Below are 10,314 nucleotides of genomic sequence, written 5' to 3' on the forward strand. Positions count from 1 at the left end.
GATCCCTAAACCTTAAACAACCCTAAAACCTTAAATATATAATCCCTAATCCCTAAACCTAAACACCCTAAACACTAAACCCTAAACCCGGCCTAGACCCTAACCCTAACCCTAAACCCTAGCTAACCCTAAACCCTAATTAAACCCTATGTATAGGCCAACGACACTTAATTGTGCATCGAGCAGGCCAGGGGTGCCTCTCGCGGTCCTCTAATTAAATTAAATGTGCCATGCATTAACCCTAAACCATATATATGTAACTAACCCTAGCTAATCAACCCTACTTAATTAAAACACATAACCCTAAACTATACTAGCTAGCTATAACCCGATCTAATAAAAACATGCTCTATATATTGCAGACTAGCTATCAAACCGTAGATTAACACCAATTAAAATATACATGGCCTATATCGATCATGTTGTATAACATATCCCAGAGATTCATTAATTAATTATATAATTATCGTGATAAATTAATTAACTTGAATTTTGACAAGTTCTCTCGAATGAAAACACATTTGATTAAGTTGCCTCGTAATATATATATAATTAGTGTGCATGCATGGCCTACAATGCATTCGTGCATATATTTTATTGTATATTTGAACATATTCTTGGGGATTTCAATCTCTCTCTCGATCATCAATATATCGTTGGTGGCCCAAAAAACACACATATATACGCATGCACTTTATGCGTAAAGGCGCGGGTGCCTCGATCTAATAATGTGTGTGCGCACTCGATCGATGATCCCTAAACCTTAAACAACCCTAAAACCCTAAATCCCTAATCCCTAAACCCTAAACCCTAAACACCCTAAACACTAAACCCTATACCCTAGACCCTAAACCCTAACCCTAACCCTAACCCTCTACCCTAGCTAACCCTAAAGCCTAATTAAACCCTATGTATAGGCCAACGACACTTAATTGTGCATCGAGCATCCCAGGGGTGCCTCGCGGTCCTCTAATTAAATTAATTAAATGCGCCATGCATTACCCCTAAACCATATATATGTCACTAACCCTAGCTAATCAACCCTACTTAATTAAAACACATAACCCTAAACTTTACTAGATATAACCCGATCTAATAAAAACATGCTCTATATATAACAACTAGCTAGCAAACCGTAGATTAACACCAATTAAAATATACATGGCCTATATCGATCATGTTGTATAACATATCCCCGAGATTCATTAATTAATTATATAATTATCGTGATAAATTATTTAACTTGAATTTTGACAAGTTCTCTCGAATGAAAACACATTTGATTAAGTTGCCTCATAATATATATATATAATTAGTGTGCATGCATGGCCTACAATGCATTCGTGAATATATTTTAATGTATATATGAACATATATATTCTTGGGGATTTCAATCTCAATCTCTCTCTCTCGATCATCTATATATCGTTGGTGGCCCAAAAAACACACATATATACGCATGCACTTTATGCGTAAAGGCGCACGCGAGTGCCTCTAATAATGTGTGTGCGCACTCGATCGATGATCCCTAAACCTTAAACAACCCTAAAACCTGAAATCCCTAATCCCTAATAGTCCCTAATCCCTAATCCCTAAACCCTAAACACCCTAAACGCTAAACCCTAAACCCTAAACCCTAAACCCTAACCCTAACCCTAACCCTAACCCTAAAACCCCAACCCTAACCCTAACCCTAACCCTAACCCTAACCCTAACCCTACCCCTAACCCTAACCCTAACCCTAAACCCTAGCTAACCCTAAACCCTAAACCCTAGACCCTAAACCCTAGACCCTAAACCCTAACCCTAACCCTAACCCTAAACCCTAGTTAACCCTAAAACCCTAATTAAACCCTATGTATAGGCCAACGACACTTAATTGTGCATCGAGCAGAGCGAGGGGTGCCTCGCGGTCCTCTAATTAAATTAAATGTGCCATGCATTAACCCTAAACCATATATATGTAACTAACCCTAGCTAGCTAATGAACCCTACTTAATTAAAACACATAACCCTAAACTATACTAGCTAGCTATAACCCGATCTAATAAAAACATGCTCTATATGTAGCAGCTAGCTAGCAAACCGTAGATTAACACCAATTAAAATATACATGGCCTATATCGATCATGTTGTATAACATATCCCCGAGATTCATTAATTAATTATATAATTATCGTGATAAATTAATTAACTTGAATTTTGACAAGTTCTCTCGAATGAAAACACATTTGATTAAGTTGCCTCATAATATATATATAATTAGTGTGCATGCATGGACTACAATGCATTCGTGCATATATTTTATTGTATATTTGAACATATTCTTGGGGATTTCAATCTCTCTCTCGATCATCTATATATCGTTGGTGGCCCAAAAAACACACATATATACGCATGCACTTTATGCGTAAAGGCGCGGGTGCCTCGATCTAATAATGTGTGTGCGCACTCGATCGATGATCCCTAAACCTTAAACAACCCTAAAACCCTAAATCCCTAATCCCTAAACCTTAAACCCTAAACACCCTAAACACTAAACCCTATACCCTAGACCCTAAACCCTAACCCTAACCCTAACCCTCTCGCCCTAGCTAACCCTAAACCCTAATTAAACCCTATGTATAGGCCAACGACACTTAATTGTGCATCGAGCAGCCCAGTGGGTGCCTCGCGGTCCTCTAATTAAATTAATTAAATGCGCCATGCATTAACCCTAAACCATATATATGTAACTAACCCTAGCTAATCAACCCTACTTAATTAAAACACATAACCCTAAACTATACTAGATATAACCCGATCTAATAAAAACATGCTCTATATATAACAACTAGCTAGCAAACCGTAGATTAACACCAATTAAAATATACATGGCCTATATCGATCATGTTGTATAACATATCCCCGAGATTCATTAATTAATTATATAATTATCGTGATAAATTAATTAACTTGAATTTTGACAAGTTCTCTCGAATGAAAACACATTTGATTAAGTTGCCTCATAATATATATATAATTAGTGTGCATGCATGGCCTACAATGCATTCGTGCATATATTTTAATGTATATTTGAACATATATATATTCTTGGGGATTTCAATCTCGATCTCTCTCTCTCGATCATCTATATATCGTTGGTGGCCCAAAAAACACACATATATACGCATGCACTTTATGCGTAAAGGCGCGCGCGAGTGCCTCTAATAATGTGTGTGCGCACTCGATCGATGATCCCTAAACCTTAAACAACCCCTAAAACCTTAAATCCCTAATCCCTAAACCCTAAACACCCTAAACACTAAACCCCAAACCCTAAACCCTAATCCTAACCCTAACCCTAACCCTAACCCCAACCCTAACCCTAACCCTAACCCTAATCCTAACCCTAAACCCTAGCTAACCCTAAACCCTAAACCCTAGACCTAGACCCTAAACCCTAGAACCTAAACCCTAACCCTAACCCTAACCCTAAACCCTAGCTAACCCTAAAACCCTAATTAAACCCTATGTATAGGCCAACGACACTTAATTGTGCATCGAGGAGGCCAGGGGGTGCCTCGCGGTCCTCTAATTAAATTAAATGTGCCATGCATTAACCCTAAACCATATATATGTAACTAACCCTAGCTAGCTAATCAACCCTACTTAATTAAAACACATAACCCTAAACTATACTAGCTAGCTATAACCCGATCTAATAAAAACATGCTCTATATGTAGCAACTAGCTAGCAAACCGTAGATTAACACCAATTAAAATATACATGGCCTATATCGATCATGTTGTATAACATATCCCTCGAGATTCATTAATTAATTATATAATTATCGTGATAAATTAATTAACTTGAATTTTGACAAGTTCTCTCGAATGAAAACACATTTGATTAAGTTGCCTCATAATATATATATAATTAGTGTGCATGCATGGCCTACAAATGCATTCGTGCATATATTTTATTGTATATTTGAACATATTCTTGGGGATTTCAATCTCTCTCTCGATCATCTATATATCGTTGGTGGCCCAAAAAACACACATATATACGCATGCACTTTATGCGTAAAGGCGCGGGTGCCTCGATCTAATAATGTGTGTGCGCACTCGATCGATGATCCCTAAAACCTTAAACAACCCTAAAACCCTAAATCCCTAATCCCTAAACCCTAAACCCTAAACACCCTAAACACTAAACCCTATACCCTAGACCCTAAACCCTAACCCTAACCCTAACCCTCTCGCCCTAGCTAACCCTAAACCCTAATTAAACCCTATGTATAGGCCAACGACACTTAATTGTGCATCGAGCAGCCCAGTGGGTGCCTCGCGGTCCTCTAATTAAATTAATTAAATGCGCCATGCATTAACCCTAAACCATATATGTGTAACTAACCCTAGCTAATCAACCCTACTTAATTAAAACACATAACCCTAAACTATACTAGATATAACCCGATCTAATAAAAACATGCTCTATATATAACAGCCTAGCTAGCAAACCGTAGATTAACACCAATTAAAATATACATGGCCTATATCGATCATGTTGTATAACATATCCCCGAGATTCATTAATTAATTATATAATTATCGTGATAAATTATTTAACTTGAATTTTGACAAGTTCTCTCGAATGAAAACACATTTGATTAAGTTGCCTCATAATATATATATAATTAGTGTGCATGCATGGCCTACAATGCATTCGTGCATATATTTTAATGTATATATGAACATATATATTCTTGGGGATTTCAATCTCAATCTCTCTCTCTCGATCATCTATATATCGTTGGTGGCCCAAAAAACACACATATATACGCATGCACTTTATGCGTAAAGGCGCACGCGAGTGCCTCTAATAATGTGTGTGCGCACTCGATCGATGATCCCTAAACCTTAAACAACCCTAAAACCTGAAATCCCTAATCCCTAATAGTCCCTAATCCCTAATCCCTAAACCCTAAACACCCTAAACGCTAAACCCTAAACCCTAAACCCTAAACCCTAACCCTAACCCTAACCCTAACCCTAAAACCCCAACCCTAACCCTAACCCTAACCCTAACCCTAACCCTAACCCTAACCCTACCCCTAACCCTAACCCTAACCCTAAACCCTAGCTAACCCTAAACCCTAAACCCTAGACCCTAAACCCTAGACCCTAAACCCTAACCCTAACCCTAACCCTAAACCCTAGTTAACCCTAAAACCCTAATTAAACCCTATGTATAGGCCAACGACACTTAATTGTGCATCGAGCAGAGCGAGGGGTGCCTCGCGGTCCTCTAATTAAATTAAATGTGCCATGCATTAACCCTAAACCATATATATGTAACTAACCCTAGCTAGCTAATGAACCCTACTTAATTAAAACACATAACCCTAAACTATACTAGCTAGCTATAACCCGATCTAATAAAAACATGCTCTATATGTAGCAGCTAGCTAGCAAACCGTAGATTAACACCAATTAAAATATACATGGCCTATATCGATCATGTTGTATAACATATCCCCGAGATTCATTAATTAATTATATAATTATCGTGATAAATTAATTAACTTGAATTTTGACAAGTTCTCTCGAATGAAAACACATTTGATTAAGTTGCCTCATAATATATATATAATTAGTGTGCATGCATGGACTACAATGCATTCGTGCATATATTTTATTGTATATTTGAACATATTCTTGGGGATTTCAATCTCTCTCTCGATCATCTATATATCGTTGGTGGCCCAAAAAACACACATATATACGCATGCACTTTATGCGTAAAGGCGCGGGTGCCTCGATCTAATAATCTGTGTGCGCACTCGATCGATGATCCCTAAACCTTAAACAACCCTAAAACCCTAAATCCCTAATCCCTAAACCTTAAACCCTAAACACCCTAAACACTAAACCCTATACCCTAGACCCTAAACCCTAACCCTAACCCTAACCCTCTGCCCTAGCTAACCCTAAACCCTAATTAAACCCTATGTATAGGCCAACGACACTTAATTGTGCATCGAGCAGCCCAGGGTGCCTCGCGGTCCTCTAATTAAATTAATTAAATGCGCCATGCATTAACCCTAAACCATATATATGTAACTAACCCTAGCTAATCAACCCTACTTAATTAAAACACATAACCCTAAACTATACTAGATATAACCCGATCTAATAAAAACATGCTCTATATATAACAACTAGCTAGCAAACCGTAGATTAACACCAATTAAAATATACATGGCCTATATCGATCATGTTGTATAACATATCCCCGAGATTCATTAATTAATTATATAATTATCGTGATAAATTAATTAACTTGAATTTTGACAAGTTCTCTCGAATGAAAACACATTTGATTAAGTTGCCTCATAATATATATATAATTAGTGTGCATGCATGGCCTACAATGCATTCGTGCATATATTTTAATGTATATTTGAACATATATATATTCTTGGGGATTTCAATCTCGATCTCTCTCTCTCGATCATCTATATATCGTTGGTGGCCCAAAAAACACACATATATACGCATGCACTTTATGCGTAAAGGCGCGCGCGGGTGCCTCTAATAATGTGTGTGCGCACTCGATCGATGATCCCTAAACCTTAAACAACCCCTAAAACCTTAAATCCCTAATCCCTAAACCCTAAACACCCTAAACACTAAACCCCAAACCCTAAACCCTAATCCTAACCCTAACCCTAACCCTAACCCCAACCCTAACCCTAACCCTAACCCTAATCCTAACCCTAAACCTTAGCTAACCCTAAACCCTAAACCCTAGATGACCCTAAACCCTAGAACCTAAACCCTAACCCTAACCCTAACCCTAAACCCTAGCTAACCCTAAAACCCTAATTAAACCCTATGTATAGGCCAACGACACTTAATTGTGCATCGAGGAGGCCAGGGGGTGCCTCGCGGTCCTCTAATTAAATTAAATGTGCCATGCATTAACCCTAAACCATATATATGTAACTAACCCTAGCTAGCTAATCAACCCTACTTAATTAAAACACATAACCCTAAACTATACTAGCTAGCTATAACCCGATCTAATAAAAACATGCTCTATATGTAGCAGCTAGCTAGCAAACCGTAGATTAACACCAATTAAAATATACATGGCCTATATCGATCATGTTGTATAACATATCCCTGAGATTCATTAATTAATTATATAATTATCGTGATAAATTAATTAACTTGAATTTTGACAAGTTCTCTCGAATGAAAACACATTTGATTAAGTTGCCTCATAATATATATATATAATTAGTGTGCATGCATGGCCTACAATGCATTCGTGCATATATTTTAATGTATATTTGAACATATATATTCTTGGGGATTTCAATCTCGATCTCTCTCTCTCGATCATCTATATATCGTTATTGGTGGCCCAAAAAACACACATATATACGCATGCACTTTATGCGTAATTAAAGGCGCGCGCGGGTGCCTCTAATAATGTGTGTGCGCACTTGATCGATGATCCCTAAACCTTAAACAACCCCTAAAACCTTAAATCCCTAATCCCTAATAATCCCTAATCCATAATCCCTAAACCCTAAACACCCTAAACACTAAACCCTAAACCCTAAACCCTAGCCCTAACCCTAACCCTAACCCTAACCCTAAACCCTAGCTAACCCTAAACCCTAAACCCTAGACCCTAAACCCTAGACCCTAAACCCTAACCCTAACCCTAACCCTAAATCCTAGCTAACCCTAAAACCCTAATTAAACCCTATGTATAGGCCAACGACACTTAATTGTGCATCGAGCAGGCCAGGGGGTGCCTCGCGGTCCTCTAATTAAATTAAATGTGCCATGCGCGCATTAACCCTAAACCATATATATGTAACTAACCCTAGATAATCAACCCTACTTAATTAAAACACATAACCCTAAACTGTACTAGCTAGCTATAACCCGATCTAATAAAAACATGCTCTATATATAGCAGCTAGCTAGCTAGCAAACCGTAGATTATTAACACCAATTAAAATATACATGGCCTATATCAATTTTAATATATATTTGAACATATTCTAGGGGATTTCAATCTCTCTCTCTCTCTCTCGATCATCTATATATCGTTGTTGGTGGCAAAAAACACACACATACATATATACGCATGCACTTTATGCGCAAAGGCGCGGGGTGCCTCTAATAAGGTGTGTGCGCACTCGATCGATGATCCCTAAATAACCTTAAACAACCCTAAAACTCCCCTAAACCCTAAACACCCTAAACGCTAAACCCTAGACCCTAAACACCCTAAACACTAAACCCTAAATCCTAGACCCTAAACACCGTAAACACTAAACCCTAAACCCTAAACCCTAAACACCCTAAACACTAATTAATTAAACCCTAAACCCTAGACCCTAAACACCCTAAACTAAACCCTATACCCTAGCTAGCTAAACACCCTAAACACTAAACCCTAAACCCTAAACCCTAGCTAACCCTAAACCCTAATTAAACCCTATATATAGGCCAACGACACTTAATTGTGCATCAAGCAGGCCAGGGGTGCCTAGCTCGCGGTCCTCTAGTTAAATTAAATGTGCCATGCATTAACCCTAAACCATATATATAACTAACCCCTAGCTAATCAAACCCTAGTTCATTAAAACACATAACCCTAAACTATACTAGCTAGCTATAACCCGATCTAATAAAAACATGCTCGATCTATATATATAGCAGCTAGCTAGCAAATTAAACGGTAGATTAACACCAATTAATATATACGACATGGCCTATATCGATCATATGTTGTATAACATCTCCCCGAGATTCATTAATTAATTATATAATTATCGATGATAAATTAATTAACTTGAATTTTGACAAGTTCTCTCGAATGAAAACACATTTGATTAAGTTTCCTCATAATATATATATAATTAGTGTGCATGCATGGCCTACCATGCATGCATTAGTGCATATATTTTAATATATATTTGAACATATTCTTGGGAATTTCAATCTCTCTCTCTCTCTCGATCATCTATATATCGTTGTTGCCCAAAAAAACACACACATATACACATGCACTTTATGCGCAAAGGCGCGTGTGCCTCTAATAATGTGTGTGTGCGCACTCGATCGATGATCCATAAACCTTAAACCCTAAATAAACCCTAATCCCTAATCCCTAAACCCCTAAACACCATAAACATTAAACCCTAGACCCTAGACCCTAGACCCTAAACCCTAACCTCCTAACCCTAAACCCTAAACCCTAATTAAACCCTATATATATAGGCCAATGACACTTAATTGTGCATCAAGCAGGCCAGTGGTGCCTTAGCTCGCGGTCCTCTAATTAAATTAAATGTGCCATGCATGTATATATATGTGTTTAATTTGGGGATTTCAATCGCTCTCTCGTATGTAGATCTCTCTCTACCTCTCTCTCTCTGTCTCTCTCTCTCTCTCTCTCGTTAATTGGTGGCCAACAACACACACATGCACTTTGTGCGCAAAGGCATGCGCCTCTAATAATGTGTGCGCAGTCGATCAATCTAGTTTTGATTAATCATAGCACACAAATAAAGAAGTTGTATTTGAATCCACACAACCTAATCTAAAACACATAACCCCTAACATGGCCTAATTAATTAACCCCTTCTCTCTACCTAATTAGTGGAAATTGCACAAAATCAAAAGGGGTCCCTCACTAATTGTGCATATCTCGCTAGATTGTGATAAACTTTTGCCCCATATATATTTGGTGGATGGGTGCATCTTGGCATGTAAAACAATTAGTGTTTGCAAATGGCGTTGTCAAAATTTATGTACAAATGATTTCTTTCCATCCAAAGTGCATAAAATGGGAATTTTAATGAAGAAAGTACAAATAAAACAGCTCAACATGCTTCCACACCCCGATTTCCACACGAAGTAGAACATATTTAAAGGATAATTCCAGAGTTTTACTATTTTTCAAGCAACTTTGCTAATTTTCCCCCACTCACATGACTTTATGTCGATTTAACGAAAATATGGCGAATTTCAACTACATGGGCGGGATAGTTTGAATTGTGCGCGCGGCAAAGGGAACCGCCTATTCCTCAACCTTGTGCACGGCAAATTACACACGCAACTCCATTAAACACCATTTAATTATCACCCCGGCGGCCCGGCCGCATGACCCCCCACCCACCCCTACACAACTTATCCCCGTCCATGCGAAGAGCTTCCCCTCCCCGTCCCGTCCGTGCGAAGAAGAAGCTCCCCTCCCCGTCGTTCTTCTCGAGACGCACCGGCGGTCAAGTTGATCCA

Source organism: Lolium rigidum, chromosome 3 (assembly GCF_022539505.1).
Source record: "Lolium rigidum isolate FL_2022 chromosome 3, APGP_CSIRO_Lrig_0.1, whole genome shotgun sequence".
NCBI classification, from domain to species: Eukaryota; Viridiplantae; Streptophyta; class Magnoliopsida; order Poales; family Poaceae; genus Lolium; species Lolium rigidum.